Here is a 9,574-nt window from a genome sequence, read left to right as displayed (position 1 = left end):
TGCATAGAATAGTCTTATGGACTCTGAGGGAGAAGGCAAGGGTGGGACGTTCTGGGAGAATAGCATTGAAACATGTATATTATCATATGTGAAACAGAACACCATTCCATGTTCGATGCATGAGACAAATGCTCAGGACTGGGGCAATGGGATGACCCAGAGGGATGGGATGGGGAGGGAGGTGGGAGGGGGTCCAGGAAGGGGAACACATGTAAACTCATGGCTGATTCATGTCAATGTATGGCAAAAACCACTACAATATTGTAAAGTAATTAGCCCGCAACTAAAATAAATAAATTTATTAAAAAAAAAAAAAGCAACTCTGTAGCTTTTATCGGCAACTGTTGTCACTCCTGACAGCAAACAATCAGACTGGAAATTTTGTCCCAGGTTTAAGGTTCCAAGTCGGCTCCTGATATGTCAGGAAGGGGCACACATTGTTACTAATTCAAGGGAGCTTTCAAAGGGCGGCCCCACACCCAGCCAGTCAGTGGCTGAAAGGGAGGCCAACTCCATGGGAGGCTCTGCCAGGCAGGGTTCAGAGCCGACTTTGGAACTATTACTAAAGAAACAATGAGATTATTGACTTTTTCCTGGGAGCATCCCTCAAGGATGAGGTTTTGAAGATTATGCCTGTGCAAAAGCAGACCCGTGCTGGCCAGCGGACTAGGTTCAAGGCATTTGTTGCCATCGGGGATTACAATGGACATGTCGGTCTGGGTGTGAAGTGCTCTAAGGAAGTAGCCACTGCCATCCGTGGGGCCATCATCCCGGCCAAGCTGTCCATCGTCCCAGTGCGAAGAGGCTACTGGGGGAACAAGATCGGCAAGCCCCACACGGTTCCTTGCAAGGTGACTGGCCGCTGTGGCTCTGTGCTGGTGCGCCTCATCCCTGCCCCCAGAGGCACTGGCATCGTCTCTGCCCCTGTGCCCAAGAAGCTGCTGATGATGGCCGGCATCGACGACTGCTACACTTCTGCCAGGGGCTGCACCGCCACTCTGGGCAACTTCGCCAAGGCCACTTTTGATGCCATTTCCAAGACCTACAGTTATCTCACCCCTGACCTCTGGAAAGAGACGGTGTTCACCAAGTCTCCATATCAGGAATTCACTGACCATCTTGTGAAGACCCACACCAGAGTCTCCGTGCAGAGGACCCAGGCCCCAGCTGTAGCCACCACATAATTTTATAAAGAATAATAAAGTGAATGAAACAGGTTAAAAAAAAAAAAAAAGAAACAATGAGAAAAAAGAGAGACAAACAATGGGAAGGAAGAGTGAACCCAGGCCCGGCTAAAAAGTTACCAAGTGTTGCCACAGGAGGGCGATGTCACCAAACAGTCTCTCTGGCCACCAGGAATGGCAGTGCCCAGGGGATGAAATCTGGCCGGAGTTTCCAATTCCTTCAGTTAGTAGGGCCTTTGAAAATTGTGATGCTCCTCCTGAAATCCTAATAAATATGTATATATTAAACTCAGACAACAAAACAAATGAAAGTAGAATTTTACATTCAACCAGATATACTAGGTCAGTGGTCCTCAATCCTGCTTGAAGATCAGAATCACTTAAAGAGATTTAAAAACTGTAACCATCTGGGCTCCAGAAGAAACTGATTAAGTCAGAGTTTCTGGAAAATGAAGCCGTGGTATTTGCCTATTTTAAAGCTCCTCAGTGAGTCTAATGTTCACTCTGAGTGACTCTAATTGGGACATTGGTGGCAGGCATCAAGGGAAAATTTTAGGGAGAAAATTTTAATTTTGGAAAATTCTGTCATATTTTCTCCAAAAAATTGGAACATCTTGATATCAAAATTGATATTTGATTTTAGAGGTAGAACTGCTTACCTCTCTCAGGAGGGCTCCTCTGGAAGGGATCAATGGTTGAGAACTTCTGCATAAAATCATCTTGCCTATGGAAGCCCGTTTTCAATAACGTCCTTCCAGAGTGCAAATTATTTTCTCCAAGATCAAAATACCTAGGATTCTGACAAAACTGAGGTCAAAGGAGCTTTAATTTTTTAAAGAAAAGGGAGAAGAAAACTTACATTGATTTTTCTTACCCCTGTATATAGACTTTTCTTGAAAAGCCAGAAAGTTATAAAAATCATCTATAATCCCTGTTTTGCTATTGACACTAATGTATTTCCAATATTTTATGATTCTATGTATATTTTTAATCTGTGAGATCGACATCATTCTGTTTCATCCTTTTTACCCTAATATTATGGTATGTACATTTTCCATGCTTTAAAATAATTCTTTGGAAGTCTTATGAACAGCTAAAATCACACCATATGCTGCTGCTGCTGCTGCTGCTAAGTCGCTTCAGTCGTGTCCGACTCTGTGCGACCCCATAGACGGCAGCCCACCAGGCTCCACCGTCCCTGGGATTCTCCAGGCAAGAACACTGGAGTGGGTTGCCATTTCCTTCTCCAGTGCATGAAAGGGAAAAGTGAAAGTGAAGTCACTCTGTCGTGTCCGACTCTTAGCGACCCCATGGACTGTAGCCTACCAGGCTCCTCCGTCCATGGGATTTTCCAGGCAAGAGTACTGGAATGGGGTGCCATTGCCTTCTCCGCACACCATATGAATACCCTTCAAATTACAAAGTGACAGAGAAACTTGAGAACATGTGTTTTATGCCCACATCCCAATGTTGTTGTTGTTTAGTCGCTAAGTCAGGTCCAACTCTTTGTGACCCTATGGACAGTGGCCCTCCAGACTCCTCTGTCCATGGGATTTCCCAGGCAAGGATAGTGGAGCAAGTTACCATTTCCTTCTCCAGAGGATCTTCCGGACCCAGGGACTGGATCTACATCTCCTGCTCGACAGGCAGATTCTTTACTGCAGAGCCACCTGGGAAGCTCTATACCCCTCTGCAGGCCTTGGTATTATGCTTCTAGTAGAAAGTAGCTGCATGTTGTTAGAGGTTTACATAGTCTCTTTCTAAGAGGCCTGGGGACACCAGCTGGAATTTCTGGCCCAATAACATTCCCTGGAAAGCGACTCATTAACCAAGCTTGGGTTGGGAGTCCTCAGCTAATTCAATCAACTGTGGCATAGGATGGTTGAGATGAGTTCACTCTGTGAGAGATGCGGCTGGGAGTTCACAGCTGTAACCCTGCAGATGGTGAGATCAGGGTCAGCCTAGGAGAGCGGAGGCTGGGCTGCTGGCCCATGGGTATTTTCTACAATCTGTCCTTCCTTAACTCTCTCTATGAGAGGAGCTGTGTGGGAGTCAAAGGACTGTACTCAAAGGAGCTTAGAATCCAAATGAGGAAACATAGTATGCATGAACCAAGAAGTAAAACAACAGTAATACTTGCTTCTTTTCACTGAGCAGACACTGTGCCATCTTGTATATATCAATTATTACATCATATATGCTTCAGAATCATTCAAATTTATAGGCTAGAAGAGATAAGGCTTCCCCAGTGGCTCAGGGGTAAAGAAGCCACAACACAGGAGATCCAGAGATATGGGTTTGATCCCTGAGTCAGGAAGATCCCCTGGAGAAGGAAATGGTGATCCCTTCCAGTATTCTTGCCCATCCCATGCACAGAGGAGGCTGGCGGGCTACATACAGTCCATGGGATAACAAGAGTCAACACAAGACTGAGTGACAAAAAAAAAAAAACAGAACAGGCTGGAAGGGATAAGGTAATGGTTATTAAAGGTAGACAAGAATTTGAACTCAGGCAGCCGAAGCCCTCACTATTGCTACAATGCCAAGCAATCTTGGGCAGCCCATAATTATGTAGTGACCTGACCTTAATGTAGGATCAAACTACTGAAGGACTCTTATAAAGTTGGATATTGTCTTCAGAAGTCTCAAAAAGCTCTCCAGCAAACCCCTTAATCCCCATTTTACCTCCTTCCCTTGGGACTTGGCTTTGGCAAGCCTCAAAATTGAATTAGAGAAAGGAACTGATCTCATGTATAAAATGTAGAGTTATACCAGAGCCAGACTAAAGCATGTATGCATAAATCCATATGGACTGCTAACAGATATACATACATATACACACAGGGCACTTTTTTTTTTAAGAAAGGCAGTGATACAAGAAAAATGGTCTATGAGCATTCTGTAACAATTCCTAAAGACCCGTGTGTATTCTTACTATATCAGAATCACCAGAGGTACTTGTTTAAAATACAAGTATTTGGGCCCTGCACAAGATTTACTGAATCTCTAAAAAGGGACCTTTCCCCTCCCCCCAATAGCAACAGATGGCTTCTCAGCTACCTTACAAGAAGTGGGCATGGTTCACTGCAAGATTTTGGTTTTTCCTAGTAAACTTTTGTCTGTTTACTGAAAACAGTTTTCTTAAGATGCAATTCACATACCATACAATTTACCCATTTAAAGAGTATAGTTCAGCGGCTTTCATCTGAGCTGTGCTTCCATCTCCCTAATCAATGTTTGAACATTTTTGTTAACTCTCAAAGAAACCCTCCTTCCCAGAGCCATCACCCTAACTGCCCCACCCCTACTCCCAGCCTTAGACAACCACAAATCTGCTTTCTGGCTCTATGGATCTGTCTACTCTGGAGGTTTTGTGTAAGTGGAATCACACAGCACGTGGTAACTGAGCAACACTGGCAAGTTTGGGGCCAGGGCAGGTCTGCTGCAGGCAGCGGAGGAGTCCTCCCCCCCTTAATACGTGTCTCTCCTCTGAACAGGTGTTGTGCTTGTGCTCAGTTGCTCAGTTGTGTCTGACTCTTCGCAGCCCATTTGGACTGTAGTCCGCCAGGCTCCTCTGTCCATGGGATTATCCAAGCAAGAATACTGGAGTGGGTTACCATTTCCTACTCCAAGGGACCTTCCTGGCTCAGTGATGAAAAACGTTGTCTCCTGCATCGCAGGCAGATTCTTTGGCCATCAGGGAAGCCCAAATAGGTGTTGAGTATGTATTTAAAAAACATTTGCTTGAAGGAGGTCAAACGGTCAGTCTTCCCAGGACCCCTGAAGGTGCAGCCCTGGATCAGAAGCAGTCACAGGGCCCTCTATGCACTGAACATGGAAAGAAAGCTCCTGCCTACTTTCCTGGGCCCAGGTGGGCAACTGAATCACCTGAAGGGTTTGTTTAAGACACAGAATCCCGGGTCCTTTCTCTGGGGTTCAAGTATCCGTAGGGGCTTTCCAGGTGGCACTAGTGGTAAAGAATTCATCTGCCAATGCAGGAGACCTAAGAGACACAGGTTTGATCCCTGGATTGGGAAGATCCCCTGGAGGAGGGTATGGCAACCCACTCCAGTTTTCTTGCCTGGAGAATCCCATGGACCAAGGAGCCTGGCAGGCCACAGTCCATAGAGTCTCAAAAAGTTGGACATGACTGAAATGACTTAGCATGCATGCACACCAGGTATCTGTAATTTAAGAAAGCACTCCGGTGATTCTGAGTGAAGAGCATGAGACAAGCATTCAGGAAGCACTAGAAAAGGCTCTGCTTCAAAGACAAGATAAAAGCCTCTTCTTCCTTTCTTTGCCGAAGCTGCTACAGGGGCTTGGCTTCTGCACAAGGCCAGCTCCATTATTATAGGGAAATTCCGTTCTTCCAGAGACGGGGAGAAACTTTCAAGTGTAAAAATAACAGAAATGCCCGGAAACAATTTTAAACTGCTGAGAGGCCGGACATCGCCGATCTGGAGGAGAATGGCTCAGGAACTTCAGACAATCACGGTGCCCGTTAACTGATGTGGGCGTTTAGTGAGGCAAACACGCCTGCAAGCTCTCCTCAGCCTCCGGGCTCTCCCTCTTGGGCCTGAAGCTCATTTTCTCAGTAAGCAGAAATACTTCCATAGCCCAGTCCCTTTTTAAAACCTTGATTTACAGAAGCCTCTCTGCACATAAATACAGGTTGATTACAAGGTCACAGCCTCTGGAGAGCTTTCCAAAAGTCTTCCAAGGTAAGGCTTGGGAAAGAGATTTCTTTTGGGATTTCCCTGGTGGTCTAGTGGTTAAGATCTCACCTTCCAATGCAGGGGGTGCCGGTTCGATCCTGGTCGGGGAACTAAGATTCCATGTTCCCCGACTAAGAAGCCAAAAAACCCCATAAAACAGAAGCAATATTATAACAAATTCAATAAAGAATGAAAACGATCCACATAAAAAATTTTTTGGAAAACAAAAGGAATCTTTGCTGCTTGTCTATCATTTGCCCATGAGCTGAGATGCTGTTTAGTATGTGTCTCCTCACCATCACCCTGTAAGGTACACAGGGATTTTTAAGCTTCTTTTTGCAGATGAAGAGAAGAGATGCAGAGAAGTTGAGAGATTTGCCCAAGATTACCCTGCAGGTTTGTTCTGGGCCTTTGCCCTAGATCTCCAAACTCCTGGGCTTACCACGTCGCCTCCCCCAATAAATATTTTAGAGAAGCCTGCCAGGATGTAAGAGACTTCAGAGACTTTTGTCCCTACTGTTTAGCCACAGAGGCTGGGTTTACAGAGCCACTAATTCAGCCTGACAGATAGGTCCTCATTGTCTGCTGAGCCTCAGAAATGAGGAAGAGCTGCACGTTTCAAGGATGGCTAGCCCGGTGGTTCTCCCTGAATGTCCATTCTAGGGCATCTCAGAGCTCTGCTAGACATACACACACACACACACACACACACACACACACACACACACACACACACACACACACACACACATACACACACACAGAGTTCTCTCTTCCTCTCCCTCCCTCCTGGGAAAACCAAACATGACCTGGTTTATGTGTAGGTTTACTTAGCCCAGGTGGCCAATCTATTTCAAAGACAGTCAAGACCTAGTTATTAAATCATACTCGTGAGCATGTGCGTGGGCGTGTGTGTGTGTGTGTCTGTGTATGTAATTTGCTTGCTTGTCATCTCTGCTTTAATGAGGCCGCATGCGGTCCTTCCTGTTTGGCCTGACATGAGCAGAGAGCTCGGGCTTGCTGACCCGAATCAGCACCATGTGTGGCCGTGTGCACACGTCAGCTCACCAGGGAACTGAACAGATGCTCAAGGCTTTCTCTGAGCAGCCTTGGCCGGGCGGCCACTACTCACCACCTTCCGGGAGCCTGAAAACCTCCAGTAGTAACCTCAGGGAGGCACCTCTCAGTGAAAGAGGAGGCATTTCAGTTCCTTTCACAGGACAAGAGGAGGTCTCCTGATTGAAGAATCTAGTCTGTGCCACAGGCTTTGCTGGCATTATCTCCATCTTCCTACAACCACACATGGTGCATATCCCATCATGCAGATGGGGACACAGGCTCAGAGGAGACAGATATTAAATAAACTCTTACAAATACAGTTGTGGTTGTTCAGTCACTAAGTCGTATCTGACTCTTTGCGACCCATGAACTGTAGCACACCAGGCTTCCCTGTCCTTCATCATCTCCTAGAGCTTGCTCAAATAATTCATGTCCATTGAGTCAGTGATGCCATCCAATCATCTCATCCTCTGTCACCCCTTTCTCCTCTTGCCCTCACTCTTTACCAGCATCTAGATCTTTTCCAATGAGTCAGCTCTTTGCATCAGGTAGCCAAAGTATTGAAGCTTCAGCTCCCATCCAGTCCTTGCAATGAATAATCAGGGCTGATTTTCTTTAGGATTGACTGGTTTGATCTCCTTGCAGTCCAATGGACTCTCAAGAGTCTTCTCCAGTTTGAAAGCATCCACAGTTTGAAAGCATCAATTCTTCGGCACAGTTTGAAAGCATCAATTCTTCGGCACTCAGAACTAATGGTCCAACCCTCACATCTGAACATGGCTGCCGGAAAAACCATAGGTTCGAGTAGGTGGACCTTGTTGGCAAAGGGATGTGTCTGCTTTTTAATATGCTGTGTAGCTGTGTCATAGCTTTTCTTCTAAGGAGCAAGTAAGGATCATGAAAGACATGCCAGGAGGAGCTGTGGTGGTGTTAGTCTTTAGAAGGAAGATTTGATCTGCAGGTGAGGAGACACCTCTTGAGTAAGTCATGTTGAAGCTGGAGCCAGAAGGCTATAGGAACACAGGGGTAGTGAAGGTGCAAGTCAGGGATGGGGAGAAAAGTGCAGTCCAGGAGAAGGACCAGGCAGTGTGAAAGTCTTGCAACAGAGTGGAGCATTGGAGTCACTTAAAAAGGTCAGGGTCACATGACTGGGGACAAAGTAAGGAGGAGAGTTGAGAGATTGGGAAGGAAAGCAGGAGCCAGACTGGGGAAGGTCTTGGAGGCTAAGGATTTTGGGTCATTTTGTGATATGACAGGGTTTGATCATTTCTATAGATGACACCTAGAAGTTTAGGATGTTCTATCACATTCTTCCTATGGGGAAATATTCCAAGTTGCACAAATCAATTTTCTAAGGGACTTCTGGAATACAACCAACTAACTGATAAAATATGTAGGGCTCTACCAATTGTTTTAATCCTCATTTTTTCATATCTTTGTATCTTCTCATCTACATCATAAATTCCTTGAATTCAAAGATATCATGCATTTTAGAACACCGCCCCCCAACACATACATTTATGGCCCTAATTATTTGCTATTAGAAGAAACAACTTTTGCTTATGCCTTTATTTGAGAGTGAAAAAGATAAGGCATCTGATTGGTTTGTACTGAAGGAATATATGACACCACCCTTATGGCAGAAAGTGAAGAAGAGCTAAAGAGCCTCTTGATGAAGGTGAAGGAGGAGAGTGAAAAAGTTGGCTTAAAGCTCAACGTTCAGAAGACTAAGATCATGGCATCTGGTCCCATCACTCCATGGGAAATAGATGGGGAAACAGTGGAAACAGTGTCAGACTTTACTTTTTTGGGCTCCAGAATCACTGTTGATGGTGACTGCAGCCATGAAATTAAAAGACGCTTACTCCTTGGAAGGAAGGTTATGGCCAACCTAGATAGCATGTTTAAAAGCAGAGACATTACTTTGCCAACAAAAGTCCGTCTAGTCAAGGCTATGGTTTTTCCAGTGGTCATGTATGGATGTGAGAGTTGGACGGTGAAGAAAGCTGAGCGCCGCAGAATTGATGCTTTTGAACTGTGGTATTGGAGAAGACTCTTGAGAGTTTCTTGGACTGCAAGGAGATCCAATCAATCCATCCTAAAAGAGATCAATCCTGGGTGTTCATTGGAAGGTCTGATGTTGAAGCTGAAGCTCCAATACTTTGGCCACCTCATGCGAAGGGTTGACTCATTGGAAAAGACCCTGATGCTGGGTAGGATTGGGGGTGGGAGGAGAAGGGGACGACAGAGGATGAGATGGTTGGAGGGCATCACTGACTCGATGAACATGGGTTTGGGTAGACTCCGGGAGTTGGTGATGGACAGAGAGGCCTGGCGTGCTGCAATTCATGGGGTCGCAGAGAGTCGGACACGACTGAGCGACTGAACTGAACTGAACTGAAGGAATATAAATGCAATATTCCATTCCAGTTTAAAATGATACACAAGAGGTTTTCTTATATCACAGATTAAATCATGCTCCCCTCAGAAAAGGTGTGATTAGATAGACAAGAGTCCAGTTTCCATCCTTCACACACAAAGATCCATTTGATTTTGATTCCATTATGTACAGCGTAATACATCCATCTCACTATGTGATCTTCCAAAAATGAA

The 9,574-nt window shown here is 45.4% G+C and overlaps 1 pseudogene across 1 annotated transcript; it reads left to right on the top strand.

Moving 5' to 3' along the window:
- The first annotated feature begins 574 nt into the window (after positions 1 to 574).
- On the top strand, positions 575 to 1,259 carry LOC145539454 (small ribosomal subunit protein uS5 pseudogene; annotated as a pseudogene). Its single transcript, XR_014077815.1, has one exon. The product of XR_014077815.1 is annotated as a small ribosomal subunit protein uS5 pseudogene (transcript).
- Positions 1,260 to 9,574: the final 8,315 nt, after the last annotated feature.

The sequence above is a fragment of the Giraffa tippelskirchi genome, chromosome 2 (assembly GCF_054371585.1).
Source record: "Giraffa tippelskirchi isolate mGirTip1 chromosome 2, T2T-mGirTip1v1.2.pri, whole genome shotgun sequence".
NCBI classification, from domain to species: Eukaryota; Metazoa; Chordata; class Mammalia; order Artiodactyla; family Giraffidae; genus Giraffa; species Giraffa tippelskirchi.
This window is presented reverse-complemented; position numbering and strand designations above follow the sequence as displayed.